This window comes from Sapajus apella, unplaced genomic scaffold (assembly GCF_009761245.1).
Source record: "Sapajus apella isolate SASKATOON/1434 unplaced genomic scaffold, GSC_monkey_1.0 scaffold62, whole genome shotgun sequence".
NCBI classification, from domain to species: domain Eukaryota; kingdom Metazoa; phylum Chordata; class Mammalia; order Primates; family Cebidae; genus Sapajus; species Sapajus apella.
The window spans coordinates 8548171-8564171 of NW_022437002.1; positions in this window are offsets into that span (position 1 = coordinate 8548171).

The following is a 16001-nucleotide window of genomic DNA, read 5'->3' on the forward strand; positions in this document are numbered from 1 at the left end:
CCTGGCCTGGGAATGATTCAGGGATGGCGACAGGTCTAATTAGTGAGCACGAACTGTAGCTCCAAGTATAGTGAGGAGGAAGTGCGTGCTCGGTCTCTGCCCCGTGGTGTTAGAAAGATGCCCTCATTCAGCCCAGATCTTGGGACACTGGCACACGGGAGGAAGGGGCAAGAAGGGTGTGGCAAGCGTCTCTTTTGAGTGTGTGTGTGTGTGTGTGTGTGTGTGTGTGTGTGTGTGTGTTTCAGACTCCCAGGCTGGAGTGCAGTGGCGCGATCTCAGCGCACCGCAACCTCCGCCTCCTGGGCCCAAGTGATTTTCTGCCTCAGCCTCCTGAGTAGCTGGGATTACAGGCATGCACCACCACGCCCAGCTAATTTTTGTATTTTCAGTAGAGACAGGGTTTCACCATGTTGGTCAAGCGGGTCTCGAACTCCTGACCTCATGATCTGCCTGTGTCCGCCTCCCAAAGGGCTGGGATTATAGCTGTCAGCCACCCCACCTGGCCTTGTGTGTGTATTTTTGAGACAAGATCTGGCTCCGTTGCCCAGGCTGGAGTGCAGGGGCATGATCACAGTTTCCTGAAGCCTCAACCTCCCAGGCTCAAGTGATCCTCCTGCCTCAGCCTCCCAAGTAGCTGGGACCACAGGTGTGCACCACCACTCCTGGCTAACTTTTAAATTTTTTGTAAAGACTGGGTACCACTATGTTGCCAAGGCTGGTCTTGAACTCCTGGGCTCAAGCAGTCCTTGAGGTTAGAGGAGCGAGCCACCATGCCTGGCCCTCTTTGATTTTTAGTGTAGCCCTGTTGATGGTGCGTATCACAGGTCATTGTTCAGGGAAGGGTGTTGTGTGGCCTGTAACATGATTGCATCAAGGGCCATGTGGAAGCCAAGCAGTCTCCTAGGAAGGCAGTGAGTTTGTGGACATATTTGAAGCCTTGTTGCTAGCATGGGTGGTGAGAGCTTTGAGGGTGGGTTCTGATCTTCCAGGGCCTGAGAGAATTGTGTTCCAGAGACACACATGTGAAATCAAAGAGGGTCCAGTTAGCCCCATTTTTAAGAGCTCAGGCTTCAGATTTAGTGAAAGGATGGATTTTTCAACCAAGCTGATTAGTCTTGTGAGGCAGTGAGCTCCCCGTCAGTGGACAGACCATTTGGGATTCTCTACCATTAATGGAAGACCAGGTGTGTGCCTCACCAGACACCAAATCTGCCGGTGCCTTGATCTTGGGCTTCTAAGCCTCCAGAACTGTGAGAAATAAATGTGTGTTGTTTATAAGCCACTCAGTTTATGGTATTTTTGTGATAGAAGCTCAAATGGACTAAGACATTGGGGGTGTGGGTTGGGTCTGAGGCCCTCCCTTTTTACCCATGACTTTTCCTGCTTAAATGCAGGAAGCAGACGGACATCGGGGTTGCCTGGGTGGAGACACTGGGGTGACAGATGACCCCTCTCACCCCACCAGCCCCTCTGAGCCTCCGACCCCCACTCCCAATCCCAGAACAGTAACCAGGAGGAGGCCTGGGCAATTGGTTCCATCCAAGCCTCATCCTCAGTGGCGGGAAAGGGAAAGTTATATTTTTATCTGTAACTCAGGATGAATAAACATTTAATTATACTGAAAAATTTAAATTTCATAAGAAATAAATATTAATCCTGGAGAGTGACTTTTGTGGGAAGATAACTTTCAAATGTCGTCAATCTGGAGGTATTGGGGTCTGAGAGGGAGGGGGAGCCTCCCATCAGGCTCTTGGTCTGGGCTGGGGGTCTCCACTCCTGAGACTGGGGGTTCAAGGGCTCAGATCTCCATCCAGCAAAGACCCACCTCTCCCCAGCTATGGGGGCAGCAGGGTGGCCACTGTGAGGGCGTGATACCATCTCCTCTCCATTTCTGCCTCAGTCCCCATCAGCTCCCTCCCTCTTTCAATGGTGATTCATCAGCTGCCATGTGCAGACATTTTTCTAGGTGCTGGGGACAGTGCGGGGAAGGAACCAGATGTCCTTGCCCACGTGGCGCATAAGGTCATGTGAAGGAGGCAGAGATGAAACGAGGAGCCACCAATGCCACCTCCCAGTGAATGCCCCTCTGCCTGGCACCCGCTTGGTTTACTTGATGAGCATTGTTTTTTTGCTTTAAAAATTCAAGCAAAACGCGCAAATGTAAAGTGCACAGAACATAAGCCCACAGCTCAATGACTGATGACCGTGTGTATGAATGCACACTCTCCGGGTTAAGGAATGTAACATCCGCTCCCATGCTGGGCATTTGACGGAGGGGAAGGCCCTGCCTTGGGGACCTTCACAGACTGTTTGATGGATGCTTCTTGCTGCCTGACCAGGGAGAGAATGATCTGGCGGTAGGGTGGCCTAATATTAGTTATGACATCTCAATACGTACTGAATATTTATCATGCGCCAGGCCTGATTCTAAGTGCTTCGTGAGTATTGACTCATTTAACCCCAACAGCGAAAGCCCCATGAAGCCTGTGCCGTTATCACCTGTTTCATTTTATCAATGAAAACACTGACACACAGAGGGTAAGTGACAAGTCCAGAGTCACCCAGCTGATGGGAGACAACCTGGTTACACCTGAGTCCCGGGCTGAGGGCCCTCAGGCTCTTCTGGATGGGAGAACCCAAATTTTGATTGCAGGATACTTGGGATCTGGTGCCCTGTGGAACCTCTGCAAACCTTTTGATATTACTCCTCATTCAACATGAGATCTGTGTGGCCTTGGGCAAATGTCTCAATCTCTCTGAGCTTCAGGTTCCTTCAAAAAGGTTTGGAGAAACAGAGAGAAAAATCCCCATTCTGTGCCTCCCAGGGTTTGTATGGAAGGGAAGAGGTAACAGAGATGGATATTCTAACCTGGTCTCAATCCCAGTCAAACTAGTCCTAACAGGGAGCCCCTCTGGGCCACACCCTGTGCTGATGCAGATGCACCAAGCTCACTTGGTGAGGCAGGACCTGTTATGATTCTTGTGGGTGAGGACACTGAGGCATGGCACCAGGGTCTCAGGAGGAGTCTGAGGAGGGTGAGGTGGCCACAGACACTTCCTTGGGGAGGGCTGGGTTAGGGAGGTGCTGCTTGGAGCATGGGAGTGAAGGCAGGGTTTGGGACTTGCTTTCTTTTTTTTTTTGAGACCGAATTTTGCTCTGTCACCAGGCTGGAATGCAGTGGCATGATCTCGGCTCAGTGCAACCTCCGCCTTCCAGGTCCAAGTGATTCTCCTGTATCAGCCGCCCAAGCAGCTGGGACTACAGGCGTGTGCCACTATGCCCAACTAATTTTTCTATTTTTAGTAGAGATGAGATTTCATGTTGTCCAGGATGGTCTTGATCTCTTGACCTCATGATCCGCTCCCCCCAGGCCTCCCTGAATTCTGGGATTACAGGTGTGAGGGACTTGTATTCTAGTAGGGGTTGCACGTGAGCAAAGACACGGATGTGTGGATGCTGGGTTGGGGGCTGGGAATGTGTTCTCTGCTGGGCTAGGGTGAGGCTGGGCTAGATTCTGAGCTGGCCACCCCCAATGGAATCACTTCTTTACTCCACAGATGCTAGAGCCGAGGCCGTCCTGAGCTGGAGCTGCAGAGCCCGCGTCTGCCGGTGTGCCACACCTGGGTGGAGCAATGGGAAAACAGGCCCAGGAACTTGGACTTGGCCTGGCAAATAAAGTCCTTGACTTTTGAACCTGAGACCAAGGGCAAAGCAGGCAGCTGGCCCAAGTACCAGCTTGGGGCAGAGGGATGATGACAAGAGGGCCTTGTCCTGCCGTTGTTAGCGGTGTGCCTGGCTAGACAACCGTAGCCCATGGGTGGCAAAAGGAGTGTAGAGGAGGCCGAGGCCCAGGGTCTGATTTGTATTTGAAGACCCTCCATGGAGATTGGTGCCAGAGACCTGCACTTCTCCAGGGACCAAATGGACCAAGACTCCTTAGTACTGGAAAATACCTTAGACTTTTATTTGGCTGGCCTGGGGCCCAGAATGATGGTTCTTTAGGCAGCAGATGGGAAATTCATCTTTTGCAGCAAAAACACTGGAAAGCTTCACTACTCCCCAAAGACCAGACTCAGACGCTAATATTCACATACACACATATCCACAGAATGATATGCATGTAGCCATCCGTGTACAATGTGCATGCAGACATGAGGGCTCACAGACACGTGTGTACACGCAGATGCTCGTATAAGGCGCCTGCACAACCATAGAGACACCTGCGTGCTCCTGCCTCTCTGGAGCCCGCTCTCCCGGCTGTGTTCTGCTGATGGAATGCTGTAATATTTTTCTATTAAATGTTGCATTTGTTGTGCCTTTTAGTAGCTTCCCTCATTAAAAATGATATTATCCCCATAAATAAGCCAGTGTCTGAGAAGAGTGCCCGACTCCATTTCTCTTCCTAATTGAGACACTTAGCTTTGATTTGCATGCCAGCACGTACCGAGTGGATTAATTTTCAATTAATGCTCCTGGGCGGATGGCTACAGGCAGTGTGGGCTCAGGCAGCCCAGCAGGCTGGGAACAGGCACAGTGGGACCCGGCGCAAGGACAGGTGGGGACTGGGAGGACCCAGTGAGGGTTTCTCTCCAGCATTTCCTGGCCACGTGAAACAGGCCCCTGGGCTGTCTGGAGCTTTTTGGGTTTGTTCTTTGTGGGAAAGAGGTCCCTGGGGGTCTCATGGATGGGAAGCACCCTGGTCCTGTACCAGGAGAAGACCCCAAACTCTAGCCCTTATCTAACAGAGGCCATAGAGTCTATTCAGTGCTTGGCTGCTACAGGCCCTACTTGGTGGGCCTGGCAGCGTTGAGTAAAACTGGTTATGGTGGCCTCAGTTTTGTCCTGTAATCACTTACGTGACATAGGCGCTCAGCCTTGTCTGTGGCCCGGTGTGCAGGTGGCTATACTTGGGGCTGAGGGCCTATGTCACATAAATGGTTAAGAGCCTGGGTTCTGTACCCAGACATTCCTGGAATCACAGTTTTATTCTGTCACTTTTAGCAGGTGCCCTTAGACCACTTTATCTTCTGGAGGCTTAGTTTCCTCATCTGCAAACTGGGGACAAGAAGATCAAGTGCCGGCCGGGCGCGGTGGCTCAAGCCTGTAATCCCAGCACTTTGGGAGGCCGAGGCGGGTGGATCACGAGGTCAAGAGATCGAGACCATCCTGGTCAACATGGTGAAACCCCGTCTCTACCAAAAATAAAAAAAATTAGCTGGGCATGGTGGCGCACGCCTGTAGTCCCAGCTACTCAGGAGGCTGGGGCAGGAGAATTGCCTGAACCCAGGAGGCGGAGGTTGCGGTGAGCCGAGATCGCGCCATTGCACTCCAGCCGGGTAACAAAAGCAAAACCCCCTCTCAAAAAAAAAAAAAAAAAAAAGAAGATCAAGTGCCAAAAATGTTATGGAGAGTCAATGACACAGTGCAAGTAGCACTTCACGCTCAGCAATGTTTAGCTCTCCTTCCATTTTTTTTTCTTTGAGATGGAGTTTCGCTCTTGTCTCCCAGGCTACAGCGCAATGGTGCGATCTTGGCTCACTGCAACCTCCGCCTCCCAGGTTCAAGTGATTCTTCTGCCTCAGCCTTCCAAGTAGCTGGGATTACGGGCATGCGCCACCACACCTTTCAATTTTTGTATTTTTGGTAGAGACAGGGTTTCGCCATGTTGGCCAGGCTGTTCTGGAACTCCTGACCTCAGGTGATCCACCTGCCTGGGCCTCCCAAAGGGCTGGGATTATAGGTGTGAGCCACCGCGCCCCGCCTCTTCTTCTTCTTATTCCTTCTCCTTTTTCTCCTTCTCTTCCTCCTTTTGCATGTCTATCCATAGGTGAATTCCCACCTATACCTGCCACTCTGTCTGCTCAGATCCTTTGCCTTAGACATGCACCTGCAAAGAGGAGCCAGCTTGCCCCACCTGGGGGCAGCTGCCACTGGGAGTCTGTACTAATGGCCTTTCCCTTTGGTGTCGGTGGGTCTGTAGTGGCACAGGGTCCTGACATGCTTCTTGGTGCCCTGGGAAGGCCTCCACTCCAAGTCTGTGGTTCCTCTGGGCTCCAGCCTTCTGTGGTTTGTTCCTTGTGGGACCCATGTAAGAGTGAGCAGCTGCATCTCCGTCTCTGCTCGTTGTCACAGTCAAAGACACACCAGTTTGGGAGCCAAAAAATGGAAAAATCACTTGAATGTTTATCAAAGTCTAAGATTCTGTTCCTAACAAGCAGCATTGCATCTTTTTTTTTTTTTTTTTGAAGATGGAGTCTTTGGAGTCTTGCTCTGTTGCCCAGGCTGCAGTGCAGTGGCATAATCTTGGCTCACTGCAGCCTCTACCTCCTGGGTTCAAGCGATCCTCTTGCCTCAGCCTCCCAAGTAGCTGGGATTACAGGTGTGTGCCACCACGCCTGGCTAATTTTCATATTTTTAATAGAGATGGGGTTTCATCATGTTGGCCATGCTGGTCTCAAACTCCTGACTTCAAGTGATCCTCCCTCCTCAGCCTCCCAAAGTGCTGGGATTACAGGCATGAGCCACCACGCCCGGCCAGCGTTTCATCTTAAAACGCTAATTTTTGTTATCATCTATTTGTCTACATATCTAATCTAATTGTTATCTATCTATCGATCATCTATCATATATCACGCATAGCTGTGGTCCCTCAAACCCCTCCCCTCTGTCTCAGGATTCCCACAAACCCCTCCTTCCCACCAAACCCAGCCTGTGCCGGCTGTGGCCCAGAGGTTGCAAAATGGTGACCCAAGGGCCTATCTTGCTCACAGACATATCTTATTAGGTCTGAACCGTCTCACACATATTTATTTTGAAATAGTAGGTAACATAAAAAAGTGGATTTTTGGAAATAGTGGGTAGCATTGAAAAAGTGGGGATTTCCCATTGAGTGTCAACTTCCCACTTCACTTGAAGAATCAGCTCTGGCGACACGGGGCCACCTCACTCACTTTAGACACCTACCTGGCACCTGTTGGCATCTGAGTGAGTAACCCTTGTTCTTGTCTTCCTCTCCCTGCACCCCTTCTAGGCCTGCTCACTTTCCCACATTTGTATTTTTTCTCGTGGCCCTTGTGAGGTCATCCCCTGAGCCCGAAGCCAGGGCAAGTTTCCCAGTTCTTTGTCCCTGAGGCTGGGGCTCCTCCTTCTCATCCTGGCTCTAGGACCTCTTACCAGTCCAGTTAAAAATTCTTCTCTTCAAAGCTAACCATCCCCAGCTCAGAGCTCTCTCATCAAAGTGAGGGAATTTTCCAAAACCAGCAGCTCTCTCTCCTAGATACAGCAACATCTGCCTTCCAAACTACAGTTTCCTCCGTTGCTGAGGCCACGGTTTCTCTTGGAGAAACCTGTATTTCCTAATGCCCTCTGCTCTTAAATCATCTGAGCCCTCCTGCCCATCCTCAGGGCCTCACTCATGGCGTGGCTCATGTAATTCCGGGTCATTGACTTCTTAGGCGAATGCTAGGGAGATAGACAGTCTAGCACTGGGGCCCAGTGGGCAGACTTAGGCCAGGTGACCTGGGTCCCAACCCTGGTTCTTCTGCTTAGCTTTGTGATGGTGAGGGACTTCTTCCATCTCTCCAAGCCTCAGTGTCCTCTGTGAAGCAAGGATGACAATAACAGCACTGCCTTACTGGGGATTGTTCCAGTGGAATGAGACAAAGCCTTAGCACCTTGATACTCGAGGTGTGGTCTTTGGACCAGCAGCATCAGTATCACTCTGGTACTTATTAGAAACACAGAAACTCAGTCCCCATCCCAGACCTGCTGAATCTGCATCCGCATTTCAACAAGATGCTCAGGAGTTCCCTATGTGTGGTAAAGTTTGAGAAGATATGTGTGAGTGTAACTCCTGGTATAAGGTAATGGGAGCTCTCACGATTGTTAGTCTAATAAGAATCCCTCATACGAAGGCAGAGAGAAAACTGTGCCTCCATTCCTGGTTCTGCAAATTAGTATTTTGTGCCCACGTCAGCCTCCCGCTCCCTAGCTATTAAAATGGAGATAATGGTGCCATTTCTCGGAGTTGATTTGAGAGTTAAATAAGATTAAGCAGAAGGCGCTTCAGAGAATTGTGCAAAGTGATCCTGAGATCCTGAAGCTCTGAAAACATTTTTGTACAAGTTTTATGTGCACTTCCTGCTATTGTTCCCATCTCACTTTATTTTTATTTTGCTTATTTTTTTTAGAGACAGGGTCTTGATCTGTTGGCAGGCTGGAGTTCAGTGGTGCCACTGCAGCTCCTGCAGCCTTGAACTCCTGGGTTCGAGAGATCCTTCCACCTCAGCCTCCTGAGTAGCTGGGAGTACAGATGTGTGTCACCACATCTGGCCAATTTTTTGTAGAGATGGAGTCTTGCCATCTTGTCCAGGCTGGTCTCAAACTTCTGGCCTCAAGCTATCCTCCTGCCTTGGCCTCTCAAAGTGTTGGAATTTCAAGCATGAGCCATCACGCCTGGCTTTGTTCCCATTTTACAGAGTGAGAAGTCGAGGCATTTCAAAACCAAGGGTTTGTCCAAGCTCATGGAAACAGTCAGCTACAGAACTGGGTCTAGTTGTCAGACCCTGAGTCCCTGACCAGTGTGAGACCCCTTAGACATCTCTTAGCTCTGCCAGATCAGGCTGCCACCGGGGGCCCGGAGCCTCTCCCCTGCTTGTCCCCATCTACAATCCTGCAGCGGTCCCTCTCACTGTATTGCGTTGTTGGCGGGTTGCTTCTTGCTTCTGTGTCGGGGACAATAGTGGCCCAAGACCAGGGTGGGGGTGGGGAAAGGAAGGCATAGGGCAGCTCTGGGAACTGGTGGTTAATTAAAATGTCCTCAGAGGCGATCAATCCACAGTCAGTGGCTTGAATCCGCAATGACCCAGCTCCTCTCTGGCCGAGCACATGGCCCTCTTGACGGTGGCAGGCAGAAGGTCTGGCTGTCCTCCTCCTGGTCCTCGGAGCCCTGGCAGTGGGCAGTGCTGTTGATGCTGCCACCAAAATATTCCCATCTTGTTTCCATAATAGCTTCTGTCACTGCTCTTGACAGGCCAGCCATTAAGTCTTTGGCAAAACTGTAAGAATTATTAACATATGAGGTTTTATATTATTTGACAGCTGTCGGCTCCTTTAGAATTTCCATCACCCCATCCCCTCCCTTCCCTCCCATCCTTTCCCTCACATTCCCCCTCCCCACCCCATAAGGATGGGAGGGGCCTCTCAGTCACTGGGGAATGGGGAAGAGACAAGCCACTCAAGCTTCACTCACGGTCACTTCTGCACATCTGTGGAATGCTCCCTGTGACCCCTCTGGTCTTAACCTGGAAACTTCCTCAGCATCGGTCAAACCTCGTATACGCCCCCAGCATCAGCGGCCTCAGTGATGACTCTCTGCTCTCCACCTGCCTTCTAACTCTGTCTCCTGAGCCCAGAAATATACACAGCTGTCTCCTGGACATCTGTCAGAGAGATGCTCACTATTCCTCACCCAGCATGACCCAAACCAAACTCCTCCCCCTGCCCGGCCCTGCCTCTTTCTCTGGAGTGCGATGCTCCTTCATCTGGTGCCTCCCTCCATCATCCATCCCATTCCCCAGGTCAGAAATCTGAGGGTCACCCTGGCCTCCTCTTCTTCCACGCCTTCAGGGGCTCAGGTCCCCAAGCCCTGTCTATTCTGCTTCCTAAATGGCTCTTGACTTTACTGTCTCCTCCCCATCCCCATTGCCCCCATCTAGGGCTCACCCTCTCGTGCTGGGCCACCACATCTGTTTCCTCACTGGCAGATGTCCTGCTCAGGTGCCCTTGGGCCTTCCCATCAGAGTGCCTGCCTGTCCCATGCCAAATGCTTGTAGCCTTCCTCTGGGGCTGCAGCTGCCCCCTCCATCCAGTCAGGCAGGAAGTGCTGGAGAGTTAATGCCCCTCCCTGCTTCTCAGAGCTGCTCTCAACCGATGGCTGCTGGGAGTTGGTGTGTAAAGACCCCAGCTTTGCCGGGCGCGGTGGCTCAAGCCTGTAATCCCAGCACTTTGGGAGGTTGAGGTGGGTGGATCACAAGGTCAAGAGATCGAGACCATCCTGGTCAACATGGTGAAACCCCGTCTCTACTAAAAATACAAAACATTAGCTGGGCATGGTGGCGCGTGCCTGTAATCCCAGCTACTCGGGATGCTGAGGCAGGAGAATCGCCTGAACCCAGGAGGTGGAGGTTGCGGTGAGCCGAGATCGCGCCATTGCACTCCAGCCTGGGTAACAAGAGTGAAACTCCATCTCAAATAACAGTCAAAAAAAAAAAAAAGACCCCAGCTTCTCCACTTGGGTAGGAGTCAGAGGCCCATGGTCTACCTGTGGATGTCTGAGGTCCCTGTGGAGTGAAGCTCTATTTCCATGGTAGGAACCGGCTTGATTAAGGCTCCTTTCGTCGGCTGCCTTCTTTCCCTCCTCCCTTCCCCACACCCCTCTTTGTGTTTCTTGGGATCTCCTTTCAAGCAAACTGATTGCACTCAAATCCTTGTCTCAGAGTCTGCTTCTAGGGGGACTCACACGAAGACAGGACTCACTCTGTCTGACCTGCGTGTACATCCGACTTGGCCAGGCCCCCTCAGGACTGTGCAGGTTGAGGGTGGGGTGGGGGGGCATCCTTAATGCTACAACTCTTGCTGTACTGAAAGGGAGGTCTTCCTAATGCCCGTGGGCCTTGATCCAGAAAACCAGACTGTATACAGCCTTTGGGGACTGCTATTTACATTTGAAAAGGAGTTGCCACCGGCCTCTTCGGGTATGGTATGTTTTTCTGGCACTTTCGTTAAATAAAGTTTGGCACTAACACAGCTACAACATTATAAAGATATAGGGCATCCATGTCAAGAGAAAATACATTCTCATATCAAAATATATCACAAAGCTATGCTCAACAAAACTTGTACTGGTTAGCACAAAAAATTAACAAATTAACAGATATGCCGGAAATAGGAGCCTAATGAGTGATACAAGTGGCATTTCAAATGAGTGTAGAAAAGATAGGTCAGTCATGAAATAATGGTGGACAATTAGTTAACTATTTTAAACTCACCTACTTCACACAAATTTGAGGTGGATCAAAATGTTAACATAAAAAATAAAATTGTGGCTGGGCGCGGTGGCTCACACCTGTAATCCCAACACTTTGGGAGGCCAAGGCAGGTGGATCATCTGAGGTCAGAAGTTTGAGACCAGCCTGACCAACATGGTGAAACCCCATCTCTACTAAAAATACAAAAATTAGCTGGGCATGGTGGCAGGTGCCTGTAATCCCAGCTACTCGGGAGGCTGAGGCAGGAGAATTGCTTGAACCTGGGAGGCGGAGGTTGCGGTGAGCTGAGATTGTGTCATTGCACTTCAGCCTGGGCAACTAAGTCTCAAAATAAATAAATAAATAAATACATAAATAGAACTACAAGAAACAAAGGTGATTATTGCATGACGAGTTGGGCTTTTGCAAGCATAAAAATGAGAGGAAAAGTCACAGATAAGACACTAAGAATTGACAAAATAAAAATAAAAAGTATCCCAAAGGTCAAAAAGCAGATGAAGTGGGAAATATATTGGCTGTGTATACTGCAGATCAACAACACCACGAATAAGTTGAAAGGGGTTTAGGTGAATTAACCTTCATTTTCATTTGCTTGGGACACCTAGTATCAAATACTTAAAAAATTAGTAAGAGCTAGAACATATCATGAAAAGGCAAATAAGCATTTGGTCATCTGCTTGTCAAAGTGCTTACCCTTATGATGAGGAAGCTCTTCCTGATGTCCACCCTGCATTCCTCTTGCTGGCAACAAGAGCCTTTTCTTTCTTTCAGTTCTTAGGGGAGTGGGAGGGCCTTTCCTTGAAATAAATTCACATAGAGTGTGTGGCCTCCAGAGTGTCCAGGTCAGGAGCCCTTGGCCCTTGCATGTATTGCCAGAGGTTCAGCCACAGTTGAGGTCCAAGAGGGCACAGACTTCTCAGAAGGATATACCAGATTGTTAGCTTGGATGCAGAGGCTCACAGCTGGCCTGATGTCATGCTGTCCTCCTCCCTGTCCCATTTCCATCCTGAGCATGCCCTAATCTACTCCATCCTGAGCCCCATTCTCAGCCCCATCTGGATCCCACTCTTGAGGCCTCTGTCCCTTACTCTCCCCGTCCCAGGTCTTGGTGGGGGTCCCCATGGCCACTCTGAGGCAGGCTGGCTGTGCAGAGAACAGATGGGCTCCCTGTAGACGTGCAGCAGCGCAGAAGCTAATCCACTTTTATCTCGTTATGGTGACAGCCACCCTGTTAAATGGAATGGACTATCGATTCGGGGCTCACTTCCAGCCCGAGGATTTTCCATCACAAGCCTGAGTAGAATAGGAGAAAAGCAACACTTATTAACTTGGGTGCCAGTCAGGGAGAGGCTGGGGTGGGGGCCGGGGCTGGGCAGGCGCAGGCGCCGGGGCTGGCAAGCCAGGCCTCCAGGGTGCTGGGGAGCCAGGCTCAGACCCAGCATCCGAGGGAGCCTCTCCTTCCCTCCTCCGTCAAGGTGGATGGGGGACAAGGGTTCAAAGGTACGTGACACAAATGGCACACTTAGATAGCATTGATGCACACATATACACAATGCTGACGCACATACACACACAATACTGACACCCACAATGCTGACACAAAAATACACAAGCATGCTGACACACAGCGACACTTCTACACATCACTGACATACAGTGAGCCCACTGTCTACACACAGCTACATATTCAATGCTGACACACATGCAGACACACAACACTGACACACACATACCCAACACGGATAGACACACTCATGCAATGCCAGTACACGCATACACACAACACTGACACATATGAATACAATGCTGGCACATCCAAACACACAGTGCTGACACAGAACACACCGCGATGACATGTGTATATATATTGGCATGGGCACACTCACATACACAACGCCAACACACACATGCACACAGTGCTGACTCCCATCTATATAAATCACTGACACAGATATAGACACACACACAACACTATCTTGTGTGCTCATACGACACTGATGCACACATATACGCACACAATACACACCCTTAGAATGCTGATGCAGATTACACAAGTACACACACAGCAATACATACACCCATCACTGACACACATATGAACCTACTTTGACAAAAATCGACACAAACACTCAGCACTGACACACGTACACCCAATACGGACAAAATATACACATAAGCCTTGCTGCGGTGGCTCACGCCTGTAATCCCAGCACTTTGGGAGGCCGAGGTTGGGAGTTCGACACCAGCCTGACCAACATGGAGAAACTCTGTCTCTACTAAAAAAAAAAAAAAAATTAGCTGGGCATGGTGGAGCATGCCTGTAATCCCAGCTACTCGGGAGGCTGAGGCAGGAGAATCACTTGAACCTGGGAGGTGGAGGTTGTGATGAGGTGAAATTGTGCCATTGCACTCCAGCCTGGGCAACAAGAGTGAGATTCCATCTCTCTCTCTATATATATATATGTGTGTATGTGTATATATATATATATATATATACACACACACACACGATGCTACATACATATACACACAACACGGACACACGTACTTACCCAGCATGGACCTACATATACACCCAAGGCTGCCACACATATACGTCCAATGCTGACACACACGTATGCACACAATGCCGACACAGACACGCATATGCAGATGCTGATACCACGTACGTACAGCACTGGCACACAGAAATGCCAGATGCTGACCCACATACACCCACAATACCAACACCTCCTAACACTGTTACATACATAAACACACGCTCATGGGACCTCATACTGCAAACACACCCAGTACCCACCAGCATCCACATCCAAGAGACACATGTGCCATGCCGGTAGCCTAATGCTGCAGAAACGAACACAGTAGGGACACTGCCATAGAAAATTGTCACCTATTACTAACACACAGTTAATGATGCACACACACAAAACACACACACCTATACATAATATTGAGGCACCCCATGTGTGCATTTGTACACACACACACACACACACACACACACACATGCACACTGGCAGCTTCCTGTGTTCAGTGCCTGGTCACTATGGGTCGCTCTTCCTGCTATGTGCTGGGGCGCTGGGGCTGGACAGGAGAGTAAAACTCGGTCTCAGCTTTCGAGCAGCTTCGCCTCTAGTTGGGGAGGAGGGGTGCTCAAACAGTACAGAGAATCACATCATAGTTACAGCAGACTCATCTACAGCACTGATCATATGCCCTTGCTGGTCTAAGCACTTTACACACAGAACACAAGTCTTCACAATCTTTGGCTGCAGGTTCTATGATTAGCCCCAGTTTGTAGATGAGGGACATGGGCACAGAGAGGTTAAGTGACTTGCCCAAAGTTGCACAGCTCTGAAGTGGTAGAGCTAGGATTTGAACTCAGGCCTTCAGGCTCCAGAGTCTTCACTGTAATTTCTATACAGACCATTTCATCACACCTGCTTCTGGCTGAAAAAACCCCACATGGCACCGTCACAGGCCTAGACTCACACAGACACACACCCACGGTCTGCACCCACAGTCTGTGAAATCCACAGACTAGGGGGAAATCCACCCCTGTTGTCACCTGGTCACTCTCCTGTGATGGCTGCATGCCTGGAGGACTTTACTTGACCCACCCCAGAGGGGAGAGGCAGCTCATGCTGGAAAAAGCCCTGGAGAGGAGCTCTGGGCAGCAGGGTTGGGAACTCTTTGCCACAGGAGGGGGTGCCGGGGCCAGCAGGTGTCCCACTGAAGAGGGCAACTCTCCTGGGCCTAGTCTTCAGTCGCCGGGTCCCCCTTCCTCTGCCAGGTCCAAAAAAAGCTATAGAATTTTTGTTTTTTGTTTTTTTTTTTTTGAGACGGAGTCTCACTGTCGCCCAGGCTGGGGTGCAGTGGCGGTATCTTGGCTCCCTGCAACTTCTGCCTCCCAGGTTCAAGCGATTCTCCTGCCTCAGTCTCCTGAGTAGCTGGGACTACAGGTGCATGCCACCACACCTGGCTAATTTTTTGTATTTTTAGTAGAGACAGGGTTTCACTGTGTTAGCCAGGATGGTTTTGATCTCCTGACCTCGTGATCCGCCCGCCTTGGCCTCCCAAAGTGCTGGGATTACAGACATAAGTCACTGCACCCGGCTGCTCTAGAACTTTTTTCCACATCCCAAGCAATGGCTGCCTTATTGCAGCTGGGTTCTCCCAGGGACCAGGGCCTGGGGGAGGAACACCGCCAAGGGACAGATTTCCTCAACCAGAGGAGAAGTGAGTCAGGAATCAAGACAGCAGTGAGTTGGGCTTTAAGGTCTTGCTTTTTCAGATAAATTCTGGGAAAGTGCAGCCGCAGTGGTGAAGAGCCTGAAACCGGGCTGGACTGACCACGTTCCGTTCCTATTCAGCCCGGACCACGTCTGCCTGACCGTAGGAAGGTCATTGAACTTCTCCAGTACTCAGTTTCCCCATCTGAAAAATGGACCTAAGAAGGTCATCTGACACACTTGTAAAATGGGGGCCTGGGTCGACGTCCTCAAGGACCTGCTTGTTTGGACACCATGGAACCCGAGAGTTTGGGATCATTCCCAGCCCCTGGGGGAGTCTCTGAGGGCAGTGGTGGAAGGTGAGGCCCACATGGCCAGTCGCCTGCCTGACCACTCCATTGCCTGTGCATTTGTGGTGGGGGGTTAGGGTGGGAAAGAGTGCTTTCACGTGTAACCCACCCCTGACTGTGGCCTGGAGGCTGCAGGGCCACGGCCTGGCAGGGCCTTCCCAAAGCATTTCTGAAAAGTAGATGTGGTCCGAAAAGAAAACATGTGAGGACTTGTCCACTGCCAGTGTCTCTGCTGCTGTGACATTGGCCAGGTGTCCTGACTACCTCAGTTGGCTGTCCCCACCGCAGTCCAGCTGTCCCCACCTTAGCCCAGCCGTCCTCCACCTCAGCCCAGCTGTCCCCACCTCAGCCCAGCTGTCCCCCACCT